General features: G+C 37.5%; 1 long non-coding RNA gene across 1 annotated transcript; it reads right to left on the reverse strand.

Annotated features, from left to right (window-relative positions):
- Positions 1 to 414: 414 nt before the first annotated feature.
- LOC147843846 (uncharacterized) lies at positions 415 to 10,953 on the reverse strand. Its single transcript, XR_015490932.1, has 3 exons — positions 10,884 to 10,953; positions 8,523 to 8,630; positions 415 to 497 (listed from the first exon to the last, which is right to left on the reverse strand). It is a non-coding gene; the product is annotated as an uncharacterized LOC147843846 (long non-coding RNA).
- Positions 10,954 to 11,563: the final 610 nt, after the last annotated feature.

Genomic DNA, 11,563 nt, shown 5'->3' on the forward strand with positions numbered 1-11,563 from the left:
CTGTAGATGAATAAAGTTATGACCTTTAGTATTTGCTTCAATATTTTCCTCATATACAACCTTTAAAATTAATAAATAAAACAGTAAAAAAAGTCAAAAATAGTTAAAAAAAAAACATCACTATAAATAAAACAATTAAAAAGTAAAAAATTATAAAATTAAATTAAAAACATCAATAATTAATAAAACTATAAAAACTGCCTGTATCGAAATATATATCTATAACTGGCCATGTTATTGACAAATCAGAAATTCTTCTTGAAACAAAAAAAAGTTATAATAAATAAAACATTAAAAACAGTAAGTTATGTAATTCATTATTCATCCTCGTGTTCATCTTCAGAAGTATTTTTTACTATTTTTATACTATTTATTTATTTACTATTTTTGTTGTAGTTTATGGTGAGTGATAATCCAAACCCTGTATATATAGGTGGCGAGGTCCGTTCCTCCACGTGGTGCCACTGGAAACTGCCCATCTTAAAGGTGGTGCTGAGCTGAACACGGACAAAAACTGACATTAGTCTGAGGCGACAAGCCTCACAAATGATGACAATTATGAATTTTGTACAAATTTTGTACTAGAGTTTGAAATAAAGTCACATTTCCCAGCTAGCAAAATTAATGTGGCTCAAATCCAGCCCAAGATCCAAAGAAAATCGGCACTCTGCCACTTTAGCTCTCAAAAAATCTTTAATGTCAATGTCACAACGTTTTGACCGACATGGTCTTCATCAGGTAAAGCATTACAAATGGGAGTACTCAAATCCAGCCCACACCAGACACTTCCCAGGTAGCAAAGAATTGTGGCCCAGATTTGGCATAAATCTGGCTCAGCAGGCATTCACCCGGCACTGGCATACAGCATGAGGGCCAAACATGGCCCTGGTTTTAAGGCGGCACAGAAAACTTGGGCCAGATGTAAAGATTTGGCCCAGATGTGGGCCATGTAAGTTTGGCCTATCTTGACCCACATTTAAAATACATTTTTATTATTTTCAAATAAAGAAAAAAAATCTACCAATCAGATGGCTAAGAGAAAAAGCACACCCCATAGCACATCTAAAGCGCAGTGATACAAGGGTTTATCAAATTCATTGTAGTGACACACCAACATATCTGGCCATAGACTCAGTTATGGGATATTAACTTGGCTGAGACTTGGCTTAGATATGGTCTATGTTTGGCCTTTGTCTGGAAGTCAGATTTGGTCCAGTCATGTATCGTAATTCACTGCGGCATGTGGGCCAAGTGAAAGCTAGTTGTGTGGGCCAGATCTGAGCCAGAGATATTTTGCTATGTGGGTTACATCCGGATGGAATGATGGCACTTGGGCGGTCCGCTTCTGTATGCCAGACCTGGGCCACAATTAAGCCATATCAATATCACATATCAGCCAGAATTCGACCAAATGAACCAGAACTCTATTCTGGGCCACAGTTTGCTTCTATTCTGGCCCAGATCTGGCCAACACATTACACTTGCTGGGTGTGACAAAGAACAAAAATCCCAGCATGCATTGCAGGATGAATACATTATACAGCTTATTGATGCTCCAGTTTTCATTATTTGCTGTTGATTCTGCTGTTTATGTTGACGCTGTTGATTTTGTCACTTTTAGTAACCTTTTTGTTATGTTTGTGAGTTTTGTTCATTTTGTTAATTGTCACCGTTGTTGAGGTTCATACGCTGATTATTGATGTCTCTGTGAGCAGAAGTTGAACCATAGAATTTTTTTAGCTTGTAAACTTTCCTAAACCTGTGGCATGTGCAAGCATGTTATTACGTACCTCTAATAATGGATTACACATTAGTTAACATCAGTGAATTATATTATTTCATCATAGGTTGTGCCTCACTTAATTTTATAGTTTTTTTTTACTTGTCTTGTTTGTTTAATAAATAAACTTTTCAAGCAAAGTTCTTAAAAGTTACAGCAGCCCAAAAGAAAATTTACATTGAGAGGTTCAGGGCTACGAGCCCAACTAAAGCTATAGCTGCGTCTCAAATGGCACACTATGCACTCATGCACTATGTACTTTTGCACTAACACACTCAACAGCACGATAATCTTAATATTATTTGTAGTATGTGCTGTGCTGCGGTTTTCATATGCGCACGTTTAAGATTTGAGGTAATAAAATCGCCCCGAAATTGCCTAACGCAATTTCAAGAGTTCACACTTAGCTCACGATTTATACATAGCTTGTTTGGAATGCTGTCCCGGGAGAGAGCCCTGAGCTCAAGGGATCCTTGAGCCCAGGGCTCCCCCTTTTCGCAGGGCGAGGGGAGATTGAGCTCAGGTCGATCTCAAACTCCCCTGCTGCTGAGGCCAAGGCAAACTTCCTGAGAGTAAGACATTAGAAAAAAGATTTAGGCTTATTTTATCTATAATATAGAGCACATTTGAATGGTGGGAGGAAACCGAGGAAAACCCACGCGGACAAGGGGAGAACATGCAAACTATGCATAGACATATCAGATGGCCCAATGAGGACCCAACGCTATTGGTATTCTTGCTGTGAGGCAACAGTGCTAGTCACTGAGCCACTGTGCCGCCCTTTCTGGATAAAGGTGGGAGGAGGGGAGGAGGGGGGGGGGGGGGGGTTCTTCCAGACAAAGATAGTTGTGGAGAGGAAATGAGGATATATATAGTGACCTGGGATCCTTTGATTGGAGGATCATGATTAGCTAATGTGGACCAGCTGGGTCAATCATGAGCTCATGCTCCTCTCGAAATTAGTTTCAAATTAAACTTCACTAAATAGGGCACTATAAAAGCTAAAGAACTTAATTCTTATATTTGCTTTTTGCAGCCTAGGGCTATACTTCTCACCATGTATCTTTTCTGAAACATACAGTCTAGTGTAAGAGCATGTTTATTACTAAGAAAACTAAAGCAAAAATATATTTTAATTAAACACATCACATCACATAAGGTACACATACAGAACCGTCTATCTAGTATTGTGAAAAGGCAAAGCTGAAAATCTGAGGTTAAAGCGCCACCCAGCGGTCAAAAGCTGCTGGCGCACCAACTACCGCCACCACTGCGGTATGAACGGCGGCAAAGAGAACATATTGAAGTAGTGACATCTGTATATGACTGTAGTGTCGTCCCAAATTGAGCACTAATGTTTTTTACTAAGCAGAAATTCAAACCGTTTCCCTGATGACGTTTGACGGTGGCCAAATCAGTGAAATAAATGACCAAACTATCAAATAATACCTGCCATGAGCATAACCACATTCACCATCGGGAGCCGATATAATCCCTCTTTGTAGGAGAACTTTATTTTCACCATCCAAAATAAATAAAGTTATCCAACATGTGCGCCCGCTAACTCTGCCCCTTTCGCTACGTGAGCAAAACTGCGGTCGTTGAGTGCGTGAAGTGTCCATCATTCCACACTTCATTTTAGCGGCTGAATGAGTGCATCATCCGGGTAATTAAAGTGCACTTATTATTTTTAGAGTTTTCAGCGTGAACACACTACTTACACTATTTACTCATACTACAAAATGCCGTAGAATAGTGCATAAGTATGCGATATGGGACGCAGCTAAACACTATTCTCCATGATGGTGACTTTAGTCTATGGGATCCACATATGTTTTAAGATAACTGGGCCACATTTGCCGCATGTCCACTATCGGGCCAGTGCAAGCCAGGGCTTTAATCGGGCCGGGCCAATAGCCCGGGAGGTTGAGAAATGCGGCCGAAATCATGTCGCGTTTCCGCTGTCGGGCTAGTAGCTCACAGCGCGTCACACAAAGACCGCCCCATAGAACATCCCCGAATCAAACGTCACACAACCCGCCCACTTCAGCGGGAATCAAGCAGATAAAGCACACCATAGAATCATCATGAAACGAAACCATTAAAATGAAGACAACCGAAACAAACAAATGACACGTTACTGTACAGCAGTACATTATATGTCTATACGCACAGACCTGTGTATTTACATTCATAACATTTGTTTACTCACCGACCGACTGTTGGCCGTGTGCATTGAGTGCTCTCGCCACTAACGCAGGGACCCATCACAGTGAGCGCAAACATCCATAATATAAAGCCACAGAAATTCTCCTTTATAACTTGATATGCCATGTATTTTATAACATCCTCGTTTTGATAGACGTCGTGTTAAGTGTTTCAGCACAAGAGCGAGTAGCCTAATAAAATATAGCTATATTTGTTGCGCTCAGCAGCTATTCACTAAAGCTCTACATTTAAAGTTTCATTTATAAATTTAACCTCATCAAATAAAAACACATGATGCAAACACTTTTTGATTAATTTCATCGTATCCAAATACTTTTTAAATAATATTTCAAACCTTCTCCGGTGTTTATTATTTTTAGAAAATATCTAAAATCTTTTTTTTTTTCAGATAGGTCTTTGTAAAATGAAAGTTAGGCTATATGTGGCTTTAAAACGGTTTGATTTATGTATTGTATATAGGCTACCTACATTGTTCTAGCTAGCTTATGTTTATTTTATATTGGTTTATTTATTTAATGCGATTTTATTTATATCCGATATTTGTAATTCTTTAAATTATATTTCAATATAGCTTAGGCTATTATATCAAGATATAACACTATATTGTTTAAAGTCTACGAAAGTGGGAACGTAATTTGTTAAGTTTTATGACTTTCTGTTGTATTTATATTGTGTATTATCTTCAAAATAAATAAAGGAAAAAGCTACTCACGGCATCAACAGAGCTGTGAAGGAGCGCTCTTGCCCGGTCTCACACACACATACAGGCATTTAAACGCGCACAAACAAACATTTTAAACTTGACAATAACTCTCGAAAACCTTTATTGTCTGCTGTGTCATTAATATGGTGTAAAGATTATTATGCGTTATTGAAACATAAAGGAGGACGCAGCAATGTCACAATAAATTAAAACTACTTTATTATTTTATGCAGCAGCCACACATTTAAAAGGGAAACATAAGGGAGATCATACGCAAAAAGACCCCAGACAATAAGGCTATATGTTTTCTTTCCCTTTATTTCTATTTATTTGTTAGGGCTGTAACGATATTAAAACCGAACCGAAATATCACGTTACACCAACCACGATACTCATCGCGAAACTCTCGTGGCGTACCGCGGTACTCTCACGCCCCCTGCTGCCCATTGTTGAGGTTAACGTCACTTGTCTCTAACTAATTAATCTAATTTAAACACATCTTTATTATCACATTTGATCAAATTGTTTTAGTAATGATGAGCTTTTGTTCTAAATATTATATTCTAAAGTAAGTATTTTCCAAGTGCATGTCATGTCAAATGACTTGAGTGAGCGATCACACTCGGTTACTACTGGACGCAGGATGGCTGCTTCATATAGTACTGAGATTGCAGATCCCCCAGACACATTAAAGTCACCTGTGTGGGAACATTTTGGTTTTCCAGTTGAGTACAGGAATGGAATTTGTGTCCTAGACAAAGCACACGCCTGTCTTTCTTAACTGTTTCACGAAACTTACTTATAAGGAAAAACATTTAAAAAGTGTGGTAATTTCACAATGTGAGGGTGTAAGCAACAGAACTGCCAACAAAAGTGATTTAATGTACAAAAGTGAAACCAGAATAATGACCAAATATACAAAAAAGAGAAATATTTACACTAATAAAAATAATATAATAAAGCAGCAAATTGAAAGTATCAAACAAAATGAGTTAAACTCGAGTAAGGGGACGATAGTGAAGCCAAACAAAAGAGATAAATATAACAAAACAATTCTAACTCACAATTCTAATGAATAACCCCTCTTACCTCGCTAAAAACTGATGAAAAGAAAAAAAAAGGTCTTCAGCGCAGTGCGCCGCATTCTTCCCTATTCTGAACTGTTGAATAAAATGAATACAAAGATGACCTTCACCTCTTACCTGATGTCTTTAACAATATATTTTCTACGTGTTTGCAAAATGGAAATCGTATGACATCTTCTCTATCCACCTTACACTGAGAAAAGACTGAACTTGAGGAGATATCTCAATATTGTCGGGAAGGAGCTGAGCCAAAATAAAACATACAAATCAATTGAAATAAAAATGTACAAACCTCACAAAAATGTTTTAAGTGGGCAAAAGTAATGCAAAATAATTTTGCCCAAACGAAAGTTAAGCAAAAACAACGAAAATCATAATCATGTCAGAAAAATACACGAAAAACAAGATCAAAGGAAAAAACGCTCTCTCTCCCGCTCTTCCTGACATGCTTTTTACATTCCCGCACTACGTCGCCAAATGATGATAGATCGGTCTCCTGACCAATCAACTGTCATGAAGGCAGACCTACAGAAATGACAGGCATCAGCTGTCGTGAAGGCGGACCTACATGAATGACCGGCATAGAGGGAGCAGGAGAGAGAGAGAGAGAGAGAGATCGGGAGGCAAACATACAGCCGGCTACAACCCTAACATTAGTTTCAACACAACTGCAATGTATTTTACTGGTGAATATGTCATGAAAAAACACTTTACAAACACATTATATGTATATTTTTTCATAAATTTAAACGGAAACTTATCTATCTAACTGAAACCATAGATAATTAAAAATGAGCGTCTGTGTCAGCACAGAGATCAAGCCTCTCACCTGAGAATGCGGATATTATAGTGTATTTAAATATCTTTCACTAGTCTACACTGCAGTTATTTATTTCATTTTAGTTTATTTAGTTAAGATGGCTGCACTAAAGAGAATTCTGACTAGTCTATATTGGAGGTATTTATTTAATTTTAGTTGTTTACTCGGGTTTCCTGACTGTACTAAAATGTGATGACAAAGTTAATAAGAAAAAAAGTTAAGATGTTCTTGTTATTAAGTGAATCTATTGTTTCTTAGCATTGCTGTTAACATGACATCAACCCTAACCCCACAGCAAACAGAAACCGAACCGAACCGTGGCTCCAAAACCGTGAACCGAACCGAACCGAGCCTTTGGTGTATCGTTACATCCCTATTATTTGTTTGGCGCATGTATGTGCGATCAGAAAACTGCCCGCCTCTCCTTTCACTCCGCCCCGAAGCCCCAGCTGGCCCTCCTTGGCCCAAGGTATTCGGCGGGCCGAAGAAGGCCGGCCGCTGGCCCCAAGAAAGCCCCGCTTTGGCCCGATTAGGCCCCGGAAGTGACAGTGTAAACGCCACTGGCCTTGGCTCGCTCGCTTTAGGAGCGATAGCGGAAACGCGGCTATTTGCCATATCTTTTCTGGGCCACATTAGGCTCACAGCCACATTAGCCAGAGCTAACTGTGCCAAATATTTGCCAAAAGTGGCCCACATATGTCCTAAGATAACTGGGCCACATTTGCACTTACACATGTGAGCCACTTTAGGTTTAGACCCAGATCACCCTTAAATGACTATGTCATATTCTTGCCATCTGTGGCCCACATTTGTCCTCCGTCATTTGGGTCAAATTTACCATTTTCCAAACGGGCCACATTAGGCTCACATTCAGATTACATTTCGCTATAAGTGCCAAATCTTTGCCTTAAACGGCCCATATATGAATTTGAATCTTTGGCCCCCTTTTGCTATTGTACAGGTGGGCCACTTCAGGCTCACATTCATTTTGTCTGGACCGAAGGAAGACCACCAGTGCTGCATAACTGCCTAAAGTGGCCCACATTCGTATGCTATCTGGGTTGTCAAAAAAGTATTTCTATTTCTTAAAGGCAGATAACTGCTGATTTCTAATGAGACCATTAAGGCACAAGAAATGAAAATGTTTGTAGATTTAACAAAGATTAGCTGAATTCATCATTACTGAGCTGAATGTGTTTGATGTACAAGCATACATCTGATGGAGTTTTTAGCATGAGAACTATTGCACTGTAAAAATGCTTCCCTTCCAGCTGCAACCCAGCACCAGGCTGGAAAACACCCATACACCCTCATTCACACTCACTCGTTCACTACAGCCAATTTAGTTTATTCAATTCACTTATACTGCATGTGACTGGAAACTGGAGCACCTGGAGGAAAGCCACGCTAACACTGGGAGAACAAACAAACTCCACACAGAAATGCCAACTGGTCCAGCCAGGACTGAAACTCACGACCTTCTTGCTGTGAGGTGACGGTGCTAACCACTGAGCCCTGATCTGTTTCTCCAGCACTAAATCCTCCAACAACAGCACTCCACATTTCATTCTTTACCTATGTTTGTCCTGCATCTTTGTTTATTTCAAAACAATAATGAAAATAGACACACTGCTAAAATAACTCAGACTTGTCACTGCATCTACATCTTGTTGTTTTCTGGTGATCTGAAGTGCTTCTGTTATCTTCATGCTTTGGATAAAAGCGTCTGCTCAATGTACATCTGTTTTAAAGTTCAGTCATACAGTATCAATGGAAATACAAAGAAATCGGATTTTTGATTTGATGTGTGTACTCATTTCATTAGCCACAGTCAGTGTTATCAGGAGTGAAATGTTGATCAAGAACACACTGTAAGATAAATAATATTTGTTGTTTTTTTTTTACCTGCATTTCCTCTGAAAATAAAGACAAGCGATGAAAATCACTGAAGATGTCTACTGTGGATGTGGTAAATGTGTCCAGTTTCTAATGTTCTCCATATGCTCGATTCTGCTAAAAAACAGAGCAAAGAGAGAAACTTTAAACAGCTCATTTGTGTCAAAAATCAGAAGAATCCCAGCATCAGAAATAAACAGACAGTTAAAACAACTCAGACTAACAGTTTTATATTGATTATATAAATATAGATACTTTTGCTAATCTGATTTATTGGCAAAACTAGAACTTACACACACACACACTACGGACAATTTAGCCTTTCCATTTCACCTGTACCGCATGTCTTCGGACTGTGGGGGAAACCCACGCGAATGCAGGGAGAACATGCAAACTCCACAAAGAAACACCAACTGAGCCGAGGTTTGAACCAGCGACCCACTTGCTGTGAGGCGACAGCACTACCTACTACGCCACTGCGTCTGAAAAAGCGCTATAAATAAAATGTATTATTATTATTATAATAAAAGTATTTCTTATTATGCTCAATGTTTTTTATTTTTAAAAGTCTGTGAAAGTAAGTAAAATCTTAAACTGTTTTGATCACCGTCTACTAGGCTAAAAGATGGAAACATTTTGAAAGATTTTTCTTTTCATGTTTTGAGGAAAACACGACACAGCGGGGTTAGTTGTAACAGGGTGTTAAAATTAAGCTACACACTGTTGGACACCAATATTTTTTTTATTTTGAGTGTAATGTTGAGAGCTTTTTATATTAAAATGTTTTTTAATAGAATATATATGTTTAAATAGACAAAAACTTATTGCTAATAATGCAAATAAATGCATCGTATAATAATAAATAAATGGATATTAATGCAAATAAATCCAATGTGTTTATACAATAGATAAATGAATAAATAAACAATGCTGTACTATGTAGAATAAATGAAAACAATTTAACCAAGAACTGAGGAAATATAGCTACTATTTAAATAAACTGAATTTAAATGAACTGTGTGAAATTTGCCTTTGTAAGCATGTGTTACAACTTGCCCAGCAGGTGTGGTAAATAGAAACATTTCTACTCCTGGTACTTTTGGCAATACTGCACAGAAACCAGCGGTCCAGCGATCATAATTTCAGTGCTCATTTGTGGGAGAGGCTTGTGTTTTATTTGGTAAAATAAACAGGATATGTCCTACCTCATTACTTTCTTCATTATTTGACCAAAACCAAAAAGTGTCACTTTGTGCCCCGCTCTCCCCTACCCTATTGAACGCTCCATCAGGGGCACTTAAATGTGTTGATGGGTTACTTTTGGCTGCACCCACAAGCTTAAAAACCAAGAGGAACTGTGCTTTTGCAGTGGTTGCCCCAAATCTTTGGAAATAATTTGCCTCTTCATGTTAGGCAGGCCAAAACCCTTTCTATTTTTAGTCTTAAAACTCATCTCTACTTTTGGCTTTTAACACTATGAGAGTCTTATGTCTGTTGTATTTGTCAGACAAATAAGTAAGATAATGGTTTGGAAACATTCATATTTTGTTTAATGTTTCTGGGGGAAAAGTATTTTCTGCTCATCATTAGGCTGCGTTTATTAGGCCAAAAATACAATAAAAACAGGTGAATTGCCAAATATATATATTTCAATTTACAATGACTGTTTTCTGTGTGAATTAATCTTTAAAGTGAATTTGTTTTCTGCATAATTATTCCAGTCTTTGGGTGTTTGCAGTCTTACTGTTAATCTCTCTCCTACTCAGGCCCAAGAGAGTCTTGATGCAGTCGTGATGCAATCTCAGACAATCTTGGTTGCGCATGCACATTCAGACAGTTGTAATCATGTGTATTTGAATATATGTATTCTCTTATCATGCGCTATTTAAAACTCCCCAGTACATCATTATATATATATATATATATATATATATATATATATATATATATATATATATATATATATATATATATATATAGGTATTCTCGTGCATGGGCACTTAGCAGTGGGTTAAAGACAGAAATGCACCAAAATACGGTTTACAAACTAAAGGCACGACAGACGAAAGAACCACCTGTATGTTTATATCTCACTGAAATTAAATATATGATTTATTTATTATCCTAAAAACTGTTGTGAACATACTCTTTAACTGCTTTAATAAAAGTGTTAGTAAATGTTTTTACAATACAGAAGGGGACACACTATCCTCATTTATGCTGGACAATAAGTTTGTAAACCCATTTTTTTTTTTAAATGTGAACATCTAAGAACATATTAAAATAAATCTGTCTTTAATCACATCATGATCCCTGTAATGAATATTCAGAAACAATTCTGAACAATACAATAATCTGCTCTCTACATACTTGTGGTACTTGAAGGTTTGTTCTTCTCTCAGTCGCATCACATTCTCCATGTATATCTCCTCTGCATCCTATTAAACCAAGAACAGCCGTGTTTAATATTATAATGATTTACAGACACTCAGACAAGTGCAGATAGACACTAGTGATCCTGCTCAAGTTCAAGTTCATTTATTTATAAAGCACATTTAAAAGCATTCACAAGAAGACTGACCAAAGTGCTGTACATAAGACAAGGTAAAAATAAAAAGACAGAATATAAAACATAGAAATAAAAAAGAGAAATGTCTGTGAAAATGTAGCAGTAAAAAGGACTATTAAATTAATCTTAAAAAGCCAAGCTAAAAAGGTAAGTTTTAAGAAGTGATTTAACAATAGATAATGATGGAGCCATTCTAATCTCAAGGGGCAAGGTGTTCCACAACCGAGGACCCGCCACAGAGAGAGCTCTGTCCCCTCTACGTTTTCAGCCAACATTTTACCCCTATCTTACTAGATAAGTGCCTTTTATGACCTTTTTATGAACTCTCATTACATACATTTTCAATACTTTTTAAGTGTATTTTGAGAACATTTTTAAGTGCCATGTCTCAAAATCCAACATGAGAAAGTGATGCTCCAGGACACTGACCGAATCCAGGACACTGACCGAAACCATACAGATATAAAGTTTACATAATTCA

This window comes from Danio rerio, chromosome 5, assembly GCF_052040795.2.
Source record: "Danio rerio strain M-AB ecotype USA chromosome 5, GRCz13ab, whole genome shotgun sequence".
Lineage (NCBI taxonomy): Eukaryota > Metazoa > Chordata > Actinopteri > Cypriniformes > Danionidae > Danio > Danio rerio.